At 38.8% G+C, this 10,553-nt stretch overlaps 1 pseudogene; it reads left to right on the top strand.

Moving 5' to 3' along the window:
- Positions 1-1,785: 1,785 nt before the first annotated feature.
- On the top strand, positions 1,786-1,911 carry LOC129684648 (small nucleolar RNA SNORA17; annotated as a pseudogene).
- Positions 1,912-10,553: the final 8,642 nt, after the last annotated feature.

Consider the following 10,553-nt stretch of genomic DNA (forward strand, 5'->3'; position numbering starts at 1 on the left):
AGCAGAAGCATTTTGTTTGTATACTTCTAAAATCAGTCAATATGCATCACAACATAGTTTTAGTCACCTGAATTTTGATGCTTTCTACAGTTTGTCTTAAACAAAATTTTCTTTGCAGAGAATCTTTATGCATGCTCTTCACCAGCTCCTTGACTTTTCCACACAGACCCAATGCTTTATTTCTAACACCATTTCTACTAGTTTATATTAATTTCTTGCAGCTGAACAGATTTTTCCCATTTTCTAGTTATCCAAATGTACCCCTTGCTATACTTTAGACATGACTGTAGCATGATCCTTATCTGGTAGCAGTAGTAAGATAGTACTGAACTGCAGGGATGCTGATTTCATCAACTGATTAGTCATTGAAAAGATCCCATGAGATGGGCCTTTAGGAGATGTGGCTGGTCAGAAAAAGTTGATCATCGGAGGGAGGAATGTTCTTTTAGGCTACTACGTGTCTCTGTTCCTGTCTCTCTCTGCTTATAGATCACAGGAAGGGGTACTCTTATGCTTTGCTACATCCTCTCAACATGATTTCTCCTTCATCACATATGGCCCAAGAAATGGTGGAACCAAGTGACCATGGACTAAGCCAAAGAACCAAATAAATCCTTCAGTTGTTTTAAGGTAATTTTGTCGCAACAATGAAGACTGACAAGTAGACACTATCTTGTAGGGCTTGCCTCAATCTCAACCTAGAGTTGAAAGGAAATATCCCTTTTGGGAAAAACCATTTTCCTTAAAAACATGATTTTTATCTTCTTTAGCATTTTATGACATAATAAATGGATTATTCCTCAATTGTTTTATGCATTTAGTTGGTGTCACCACAACGAAAGTTAATTTCTATAGGGAAAAAAAATCCATGGCTTAAATAAATTCCTTGTCACTAATAAGAGTGCCATAACTTTGTATTGATTTTAACAGAGAACAGGAAATAGCCTGGCATAATGGCCCAGTCTTCAGGGTCTATGCTTATTTAGAGACACTTTAGACTGAAAATTAGTTCAATAAGCCTGTACTTTCTTTGAATATACCAGGAAAGTGTTTTAATTAATTCATTGATTTGTGTTAAATTTTTTCACAGCATTATGTAGAATATTTCAGGGTGAAAGCATTAAATGAAGTCAGAGTTATTAATTAATCTTATTGGTCATCATGGCACTTGTCCTCTTAAATTTTATTTTATTCATTTCATTCTTTCCTCCAAGTACAGTGATTAGGCAATATTCAAGGAGCTGAGCTCAGCCCTCACCTGCCATTTAATGGATTACTTTGACTGTTTTTTAAAAAGTTTGTACTTATTTCTATTCTGACAAATTGTAGTGATACTGACTGAAGCCAAACAGTGAATGCCATCTATCTCCTGGCCACAAAGCCAGTTCCAAGTAGACACATTTGACTCAAATTTGACTTCACCCAGAGGAATCTTATATTTTTGAGGTATATGATTCTAGAATTCTTCTAGTGTGTCTGTTAATTTCCATTGGAGTTTTAATTAAATGTAATATAAAGTATTATAACTAAAGTTTGTCTTGGTGTTGTTAGCTTAAAACATAATTTGAGAAAACATTAATAATGCTTACCTGATATAAAAATATAATATATTATATATATATATATATATATATATATTATGAAAATAATTAATTCACATTTGTAAGTATGAAACCCATCACAACTTGTTACAATGGCGTCTTTCAATAAGATGCTTATTAAGGGGCAAAACCTGATATGGCAAATATCACAGATGAGTCTAATGCAACTTAAAACCTAAACTTGCCTGCCCCTGGAGGCCCTGAGGTGTGTCTGCATATGCCATTTACTGAAGTGACAGAGAGGAGAGAAGGTATGTCTCTGCTCAGCATTCTGACCTAAGAACATGCGAATGATTAGCAGTTTAACATTTCCTGAAAAAAGTGAGGCCGAGAGGACCGCCAGTCAAGGTTTAGGCAAGCCCGGATGGGCTCCCAGAATGGGAAGCAAGCCTAAGTCTATGAGAACCCTGCCTTGGACCTCAGGCCCCAGCAGGAGTGAGCCAGAGACAGCCACCAGACTTGCACTGTGGGGCCCAGACTTTGAGCTAGTCTGATATGACCATCAGTCTGGCTTCATACAGGCCTGGGGTGGGGGAGCGGGGGCAGACCAGGCTCAGAACGACTGCTGCCCCAGCACCATAAGGCATGAGTGAGTCATTGACACTCCTGAGGCCGCGCCTCAGATGACCCCAGACATTTAGAGACCCCAAGCACCACTAAGAGGAGCCAGTAAGTGACTGAGAAGTGGAAAAGGAAGAGAAGCAAAAGGATGCAGGCATAATAAAGAGGCAGAACTGGAGCTCGGAGGGTAGCAAGGAACAGCCTGATGTGAGTAGCCAGTGATGTCACCTGGGACGATGGTGTGGTTCTGGCTTGTGCTGCTACATCTGGGTCTGTAAGTGGTTGATTGTTGGTCTGGGCTTCTGTCTGGGAACATGTGGATTTCTGAGGGCTCTGCACAACTGGCCCCACATCTCACCTGGGTATCATGGGAAAGCTGGCCACAGGGACATGCGAGCAGGAGCACTGATCACACAGAGTCAGCTCTGGCAGCATGACAAGGAAGAGGTACCCTCTGCTCCCATCACCCATCACCACCTTCGGCAGATGAGAGACCTGGCCCTGGGGTCTCCTGGAGGAGGAGAGCAGACCCTGCAACTTGCTCAGGCAGCACGGTAGAGCTGATACTGAGTGCGAGAAGGCACAGTGAGCCAGCATCGAGGGAGAGGAGCAGGCTGACCCCTGCAGATACCTCTCAGGCCCAGATCGAGGGCTTTGAATTGGCCTACCCCAACATCTATCCAACTGATTAACTGCTGTAGTGCATGAAGGACACAGTCCTACAGATACAGAACTACAGGATCTCCCAGGGCAACAACAGGGTGTGGCAGAAGAGTCCCAATGAGGCTCCAATACTGACAGAGTTACAGAATCCAGAGGCCTGGTAACAGACCATGGAGTCATTGTAATTAATATCTGCCAGCAAGGAAGTATGGACAAGAGGGTATAATGTGGGACACATTGTGACACAATACAGCTTCTGTAGCAAGATTTTTTTCTCTGTTGGGGGGAGGGCTGTTGCAAGGGTGGAGTGTGGGTACAATGGAGGAGAGGGACAAGTTTTTGAGGTGTAATGTGTATAATGGGAAACTCACAAAGAACCAATAAAAAGTTAAAAACAAAAATTAAGCCTCAACTTTTTCTCTTTAAAATAAATGTTACGTAATGCTATAGCTAAAAATATAACCTGTATAAATTCACATCTTTAGCTATTTCAGAAATTCCCATAATCACATTGTTTAGGTGCTAAGCTTCTCTTAGAGAAGAGAATAAATCAGCAAATGTGTTTTCAAAGTTCTTTAAATAGGTGGTTAGACTCAGTATGGAGTGAAATGACTTTTCACTTGAAAATGTTCATTTTATTATTCACTATACAGCCTGCAGCAAAACAAAAATGTAAATAACCTCTGCATGATACATTAGGATACTTTTGGTCCAGGATGTTTTTAGATCTATATCATCTCTCCAGATGTTAGATGAACCATGCAGTAGTTACAGAAACATGAATTCAAACAAAATTTTCACCTTGATTTAGGAATGAATGTGAAATAATGCAAGTAATTCTACTGGGTGTCATGATACATGTTTCTAACTTACAGTTTCTCACTTGTTTAAAATATATGAAGAATAACTAGTAAGTAACAGGCATAAATTTATAGAGAATATACACTTCTTGAATACCAACAACTAAAAAGAAATGCTTAGAGAATGTGAGACGTGATAAAATCCATATTGTGACAAATGTTAAAAGTATTTTATTTTCACATGTGAAGTGCAAGAAAGATCAACCTGTTTTTGTGTGTGTAGGAGGTGACATCAAATTTTGCATGAAAGAAGTTGCCATGTGGCAGTTATGAAAACCGGACTGGTAAAGAATAGAAACAAGACAGAATTTTGAAAGAAATTGACAATTTCCCAATAATGACATCTAGGGAATACAAGGGATACAGCTTGGATCTTGATCTTTAGATCTCTACAAATTGAGTTGAGGTGTGTTCCTCAGCCTCTGAAGCTCCTTTAGAGCCCTGAGGAACTGGGCCCAGTGGAAGGAAGGAAGTCTAGTGTTGCTATATCCATAAAAGGGATCTTGGGTTTCTGACCCCTACCCTTTCTTTCCTCTGCTTCTCAGTTGTGGGAGGAATGGATTCTTCTATCATGCGAACCTGTCCTGATTCGGTACCCCCTCTAAGACCCTTTAGCTGCAAATCTGGATGACCAGGGACCTACACATTAGCACCATGAACCCTAATCTGGATTTCTGTAAAGTTAACTATCTCAATTGTTATAAAAAGTTATACGAATTGGAGTGACAAGATAAGTCTTCAGTGTCACTAACATGACTGAGAGAGAGTCTGGAAGTGGGTAGTATGAGTGAGACAAGAATATTGAAGTGACTGGTGGTTATATGGCTGCAGCAATATTTCTTAGAATAATTAAGAAAGTAAAATTAAAAAAAAACATATATAACTCTGAGTGAGAGTTAAGCTGAAAAATACTACCATATGTACTTGGGACTTCCCAAACAAAAAGAGAAATAAAGAAATAATATTCAGAGAATAAAAGAGGAGAGCTGGGATGAAAAAATGACTCCTTCTGCATATATGTTATGCTTATATTACTTGGTGTTCTTGTGGAACTCCTAACATTGGAACTGGTGGTGCCTCTGACTCCTTTGCCTGCCTCTCAGACCCTTTCCCTCTATTGGATTGCCTTATGCAGCCTTGATATGAGGTATGTGCCTCGTCTTGTTGTAACATGTTATGCCATGTTTGGTTGATATACCTGGGAAACATGCTCTTTTAAGAAGGGAAATGGAAGAGGAGTGGGTCTGGAATACAGGAGAGGTGTTGGGGGAAAGAACTGGGTAAAGAGGAGACTTCAACAATTAATGGATTACTCATTAAAAATAGTCACTTAGGAAAAAGAGACACAAAACTGCAGAGAAAGCATAATGAGACAGAAGAAACAATGAGGGGAAAGTGTTGGCCACGTCCTGCAAGGGAGCATTTGCTAAAGGGAAATAGAGGTGTTGTTAAATGCTGCCTGGAGGTGAACTATGACAAGGCCTGAGGACATAAGACTAGGTTAAACACCAAGTAACATTTTTTAAAGAAGACATTCCACCCCCACACACACTGTTGATCAAAATGAATATTAAATCTGACAGTTAACTCTGAAGGACGAAAAAAAAGCTTCTATATGGAAAATACGAGCTTAGGGTCTTCAGAGGGAAAACTAGTAAATGATTAAAGGGAAGAAAGATTTAGGTGGGTGTCTAAGAGATTAGAGAAGACAAAGAAACATGGGGAATGGTAAAATCCAGTTCAAGCAAAGACTGATTTAGGATAAAATGTAACTTGAAAAGTAAAATGTCAAGAAGCCATGTTGAAGCTAAGTTAACAAAAGGGAAAAAAAAACCACATTTTTTAAATTTTATTTATTTATTACAATTTATTCACTTAGAATCCCTTCTGCAGCCTCCTCCCTTGTCTCCTCCCAATCCCACCCCCTTTCCCTCTTTTCTGCCTATGCCCTTCCCCTAGCCCACTGATAGGGGAGGACCTCCTCCCCTTCCATCTGACTCTAGTTTATCAGGTCTCATCAGGACTGTCTGCATTGTCTTCCTCTGTTGCCTGACAAGGCTGCACCCACCCAGGGGAAAGGGATCAAAGAGCCAGCCACTGAGTTCTGTTCAGAGACAGTTCCTGTTCCTCTTATTAGGGAACCCATCTGGAAAGTGAGCACCCAATGGGCAGGGAAAATCATTTTTAAAAGAGAAAAGTACTTTTTTCTGAGAGAAAAATATACCAAAAATCCCTCCATTTATTTTTGACAGGGATGACAATGTGAAACACATTACAAGCAGTTCAACTACACAAGTGTTAGCTATAATACAGAGCATTAGAAACACACAAGCTATATATGGAAATTGATTCTATTAGTTCTAATTTATGTCAGTTATATGGAAAATATTTGCCAGAAAAGTGCATTTTTATTTTGAAAGTGAGTATTTTATGAATAGTGTCTAAAAATGCCTGGAAGAGAATTTCCTAAAGACAGAACAATGATTCCAAGAACATAATTTAGGAATAAATTTTCTAATGTTGCTTCAGTTCTCTGCAACATAAATGTTCTGATCATTTTGTTCTGTTAATTTTTACTTAGTGTTTGTTCTTTATCACTACTGTTCAATGAAAATATTTGTGGGAGACATGAATGTTAAATATACATATATACAAGTATTAAGTACCTATTTATATATATTTAAAAAGGAAACTAATTAGATGTTAATAAATTAACTAAATGCTAGATTAGTTTACAAATTATTATATAAGTATATAATTACATTATGGATCAAGGTAACTATAAATCACTCTGAGTACCATCCAGCTATCACTAAAATACAGATAAGAGCTTTATATCTTAATTTTATGAAGCTTCTTAACCACAGTGTGGACAAAGTTAAGAAACTCAGAGTTTCACTCACTATCCAAAGCCTTAACTGTCAAGATCAAGATAGGAACTGCAGAGTAGAACTGGTATAGTTTTACACAGAAAAACATGCATATTCTCTCTCTCTTTCTCTCATGTGTGTGTGTGTGTGTGTGTGTGTGTGTGATACAGTTCTGTATTATTTGCTTGTCTGTATCTACAATGAGTGAAATAACTATTCATTTTTTATTTTTTCAATACAACATTTTATAATTTTTTTAACTCATGGCTTATTATCATTTTGCTCATTAGTGTTATTTCTTAACTATGTTCAGTCTTGCACTAACTTCCTACTTGGATGCTAGTGTTCTCTTTGTGATCTCAAAGTGATCTCTGTGGTAGTAAAACCACAGCCAGATTTTATTTCAAATCCCTGAGCATAACATGTCTTCCAATTTTCCCACACGATGGGCTGTACAACATCTTTGTGGGTGAGTCAAGGAGGAAACTAATCCGAAATATTATGCAATTGTGTGATGATTATACTTGGGGGAAGTCAAAATCACTTCCTTTGCCTGGACTGGTAACTGAAATATGAAATGGCTTCATGATAAATATCTGGACTATGATGCTGGACACCAAGGATTTATTTATGAATCCCACTAGATATGATCCTGTCCTGTCTATGACATTTCTTAAACCTTTCTTACACTATTTCCTTAAATATACAAAAGGAAGTGGATCTAACTTTAGAATTCCAAATACTTGATAAATTTGCTCACTAAATCTTGATTTAAGAGTACGCTGAGAATAGGAATCATGATACACTGTTTGGTTGCGTAGAGAAATGAAAGGGAACACATTCTGTTGACTGATATGTAGAATAAACTTTCACATACTTAATTGGCCGAAGTCAGAAGGAAAGAGAAACGATTAGATGCAAGCTTCCATTATTATTCTTGATATCAAAACATTTAATGCTTGATTGAACTATAGTAAATAGCCAAGTTCAAAAATTCTTTTGTACAGATGGGATGTGCATTGAACGTATGATAGGAGTCTACTGAGCGCATTTGAAAGACTCTAACTAGCAGTGTTTTCAAAGCAAAGACTCATGACCAAACCTTTGGCAGAGTACAGGGAATCATAAGAAAGAAGGGGAGTTAGTCTGATGGGGAAAGGATAGGAGCTCCACAAGGACCAAATATATCTGGGCACAGGGTCTTTTCTGAGACTGACATTCAACCAAGGACCATGTATGGATATAACCTAGAACCTCTGCTCAGATGTAGCCTGTGGTAGCTCAGTAACCAATTGGTTTCCCATATTGAAGGGAACAAGGACTATTTCTAACAGGAACTCAATGACTGACTCTTTGGCCTCCCAACCCCCCAAGGGAGGAGCAGTCCTGTTAGGCCACAGAGGAGAGCTTTGCAGCCAGTCCTGAAGATACCTGATAAAACAGGATCGGATGAATGGGGAGGAGGTCCCCCCTATCAGTGGACTTGGCAAGGGGCAAGGTGGAGATGAGGGAGGGAGGGAGGGAGGGAGAGACTGGGAGGGAATGAGGAATCAGGGCAGGGCTGGGATACAGAGTTAATAAAATGTAACTGATAAGAAAAAAATAAAATTCAAAAAAAAAAAAAAGACTTTTGTTTTCCTAAGAGGAACTGAAGTGAAATCACCACTCCAAATGCCTCAGGAATTAATGCTCCAGTTCAGATGTTTTGATTTCAAAATATTTGTGATTTATTGCCTTAAAAGTGTGTGAATGATGCCAGTATGACTCTACCTAACAAACAGAAGGGAAGCCATAGCCTTAGATTGGAGTGTTCGACAAGTTAATGTGTAGTATTTTCTAGTGCTGCCCTTTGCAAAGGCTCCACATACAAACATCAGTCTGAGTGTATTTAAACAGGCTGTGTTTGAATTCATTCCAGACTTTCCATTTACAGCAATTTAAGACTATTTGTATTCAGGAAACAAAATAACAAGGGACAGCTGTTTCTCTGTTTTGCTCTTACTTCGAAGCTATTTGAAAACATTCAGAGAAGCTAAAAATATAAAGGAGCATCCTCTTTGTAATTTAGGATATAAGTGAGTCAGGTAAAATTACAGACACCAGCATAAATCAATAATTTCTTTCTAACTTAAATTTCCTTCGTCAAGTTACATTTATTTTAGCTTACAGTCTTGTGCTGGGTTTTTAACAAGTGATATGTATTTGCTCTGAAGATTTAGAAAGCAGCTCACATTATGTCACCCCCTTTCCCTGAATGGTCCTAAATGCAGCTCTCTAGGCTCATGTGGCCCCTCAAGCTCTCCATCGAATGAAGACTTGACATGCATGTGGGCATTCCTGAGAAGCCACTATCCATACTTCATAGAATCGGAGAGATATGATTTAAAGACTAATCAAGTAATCTGGTGATTTCAGAAAGGGAATCAGGCTACCATGCTTTCTGCTGTCATGTCTCTGCAATAGCGGGTAGCACTACCCCCTACCCCTCAAGTTAGGCTGCCTTACACAGTGCAATGCAACAAGGAAGGAAAAGATGATGGATGAGGCTCTAATGCATGTCTTCCATGAATGTATTTACACAGTACTTTGCAATGTTCATGCTTGAAGAATTAAAATTTTCAGTGCTGGCAGGAACTGAAATGTTCATAGGTGATTGGTGCTTATTGAAACTCTTCTTTCCAGAACTCTCTCTCTCCCCCTCCTCTCTTTCTCTCTCTCTGTCTCATTCTCTCTCTCTTTGGAACCCACACTCTAAATTAATAACTTAAAAATGTGATACTATTATAGCTACTTGAAACACATGCATGCACACATAAACTCACTGACTAAATATGCCTAAAAGAAGGTATTTGATAAAAAATACATTTCATCAACAGATTTTTCTCTGTGTTTCTGAGGATGTGTAGGAGCTGCTGCTTTCCCTTTGATCCAATATGAATATTAACAAAAGAACAGTATCATGGAAGAAATGCTTTTTTTTTTTTTTTAACTCAAGGGAATGAGTGTGAACAGTTTTATGACTATTTCATTAAGGGAGGGTAAGCCCATATGCATGTGATTATTTTTAGGTAAGTAAATTACCTCCTGAAAGAGCCAGATGGCTGCAGAAACACATCTGCAGCTTTGTGTTTCGTTTTCTCACTACTCACACTGATAATGACAGGGTCATGAAGACTTAGTCACAAGCAGGCTTCAAAATATACCCTGGCTCCTGTGGAAATGGGAGACTGGGGGGTGGGGGTAATCTAAACATTGTTTTAGCTCTTACTAAGAGCGGTTGAACTTTCGTTATAGTTCAGTCAACTGACAAAATGTTCTTTCATGATTACCAGACATAAGAGTGAGGATCTTGTTGAGGGCATTGACACACTGTGAGAAAACAGGAAGACACATGAGCATAATGAATATTAAGTACAGAATAAAAACACTTTTGAGCTTGTGTTTATTTATTCTGGGAGAAGCATGACCCCTTTCATCACATTTGGTTCTAAGAGGAGGAACCTTCTAAGACTAAAACAACAAATACATTATGCACCATTATTCAGAGTGTGTCCATTGTGCTAGACCCCAGCTCTTCTCCTTCTATCCTCAAGTCCATCTTCCTTTTCCCTGTTTGAAGGTATAAGAACTTTCTACATTGACATCTCTTTTATTAGTGGGAACGATGTTCAGAGGGTGTTGGGTGCACAGATGGGGAAAGGGGCTCACATGTTTGTTCTGGCATAGTTTATAACTCCTGTTACTGGTGTCTGCCTCCCAAAAGGCTTGAACATACATTAGTGCTTACTTATTACCAAATTCACCAGCACTTCTCGTGAGATACTTTCTGACGAGTTTTGTTGGTCCACCAGTGATGGAATAACCTATTCCATCACTCCAGTGTTCTCTGCCACAGTATAAAACTCAGCACGGAGACACAGGACAGGAGTTAAGTGCTGTGCTCTTCCAAATGCATTTCTTTACTGTTTCACTTTCACTTCTCTCAGCATCTACATGAT

The sequence above is a fragment of the Psammomys obesus genome, unplaced genomic scaffold (genome assembly GCF_907164565.1).
Source record: "Psammomys obesus unplaced genomic scaffold, mPsaObe1.curated_primary_1811, whole genome shotgun sequence".
NCBI lineage: Eukaryota > Metazoa > Chordata > Mammalia > Rodentia > Muridae > Psammomys > Psammomys obesus.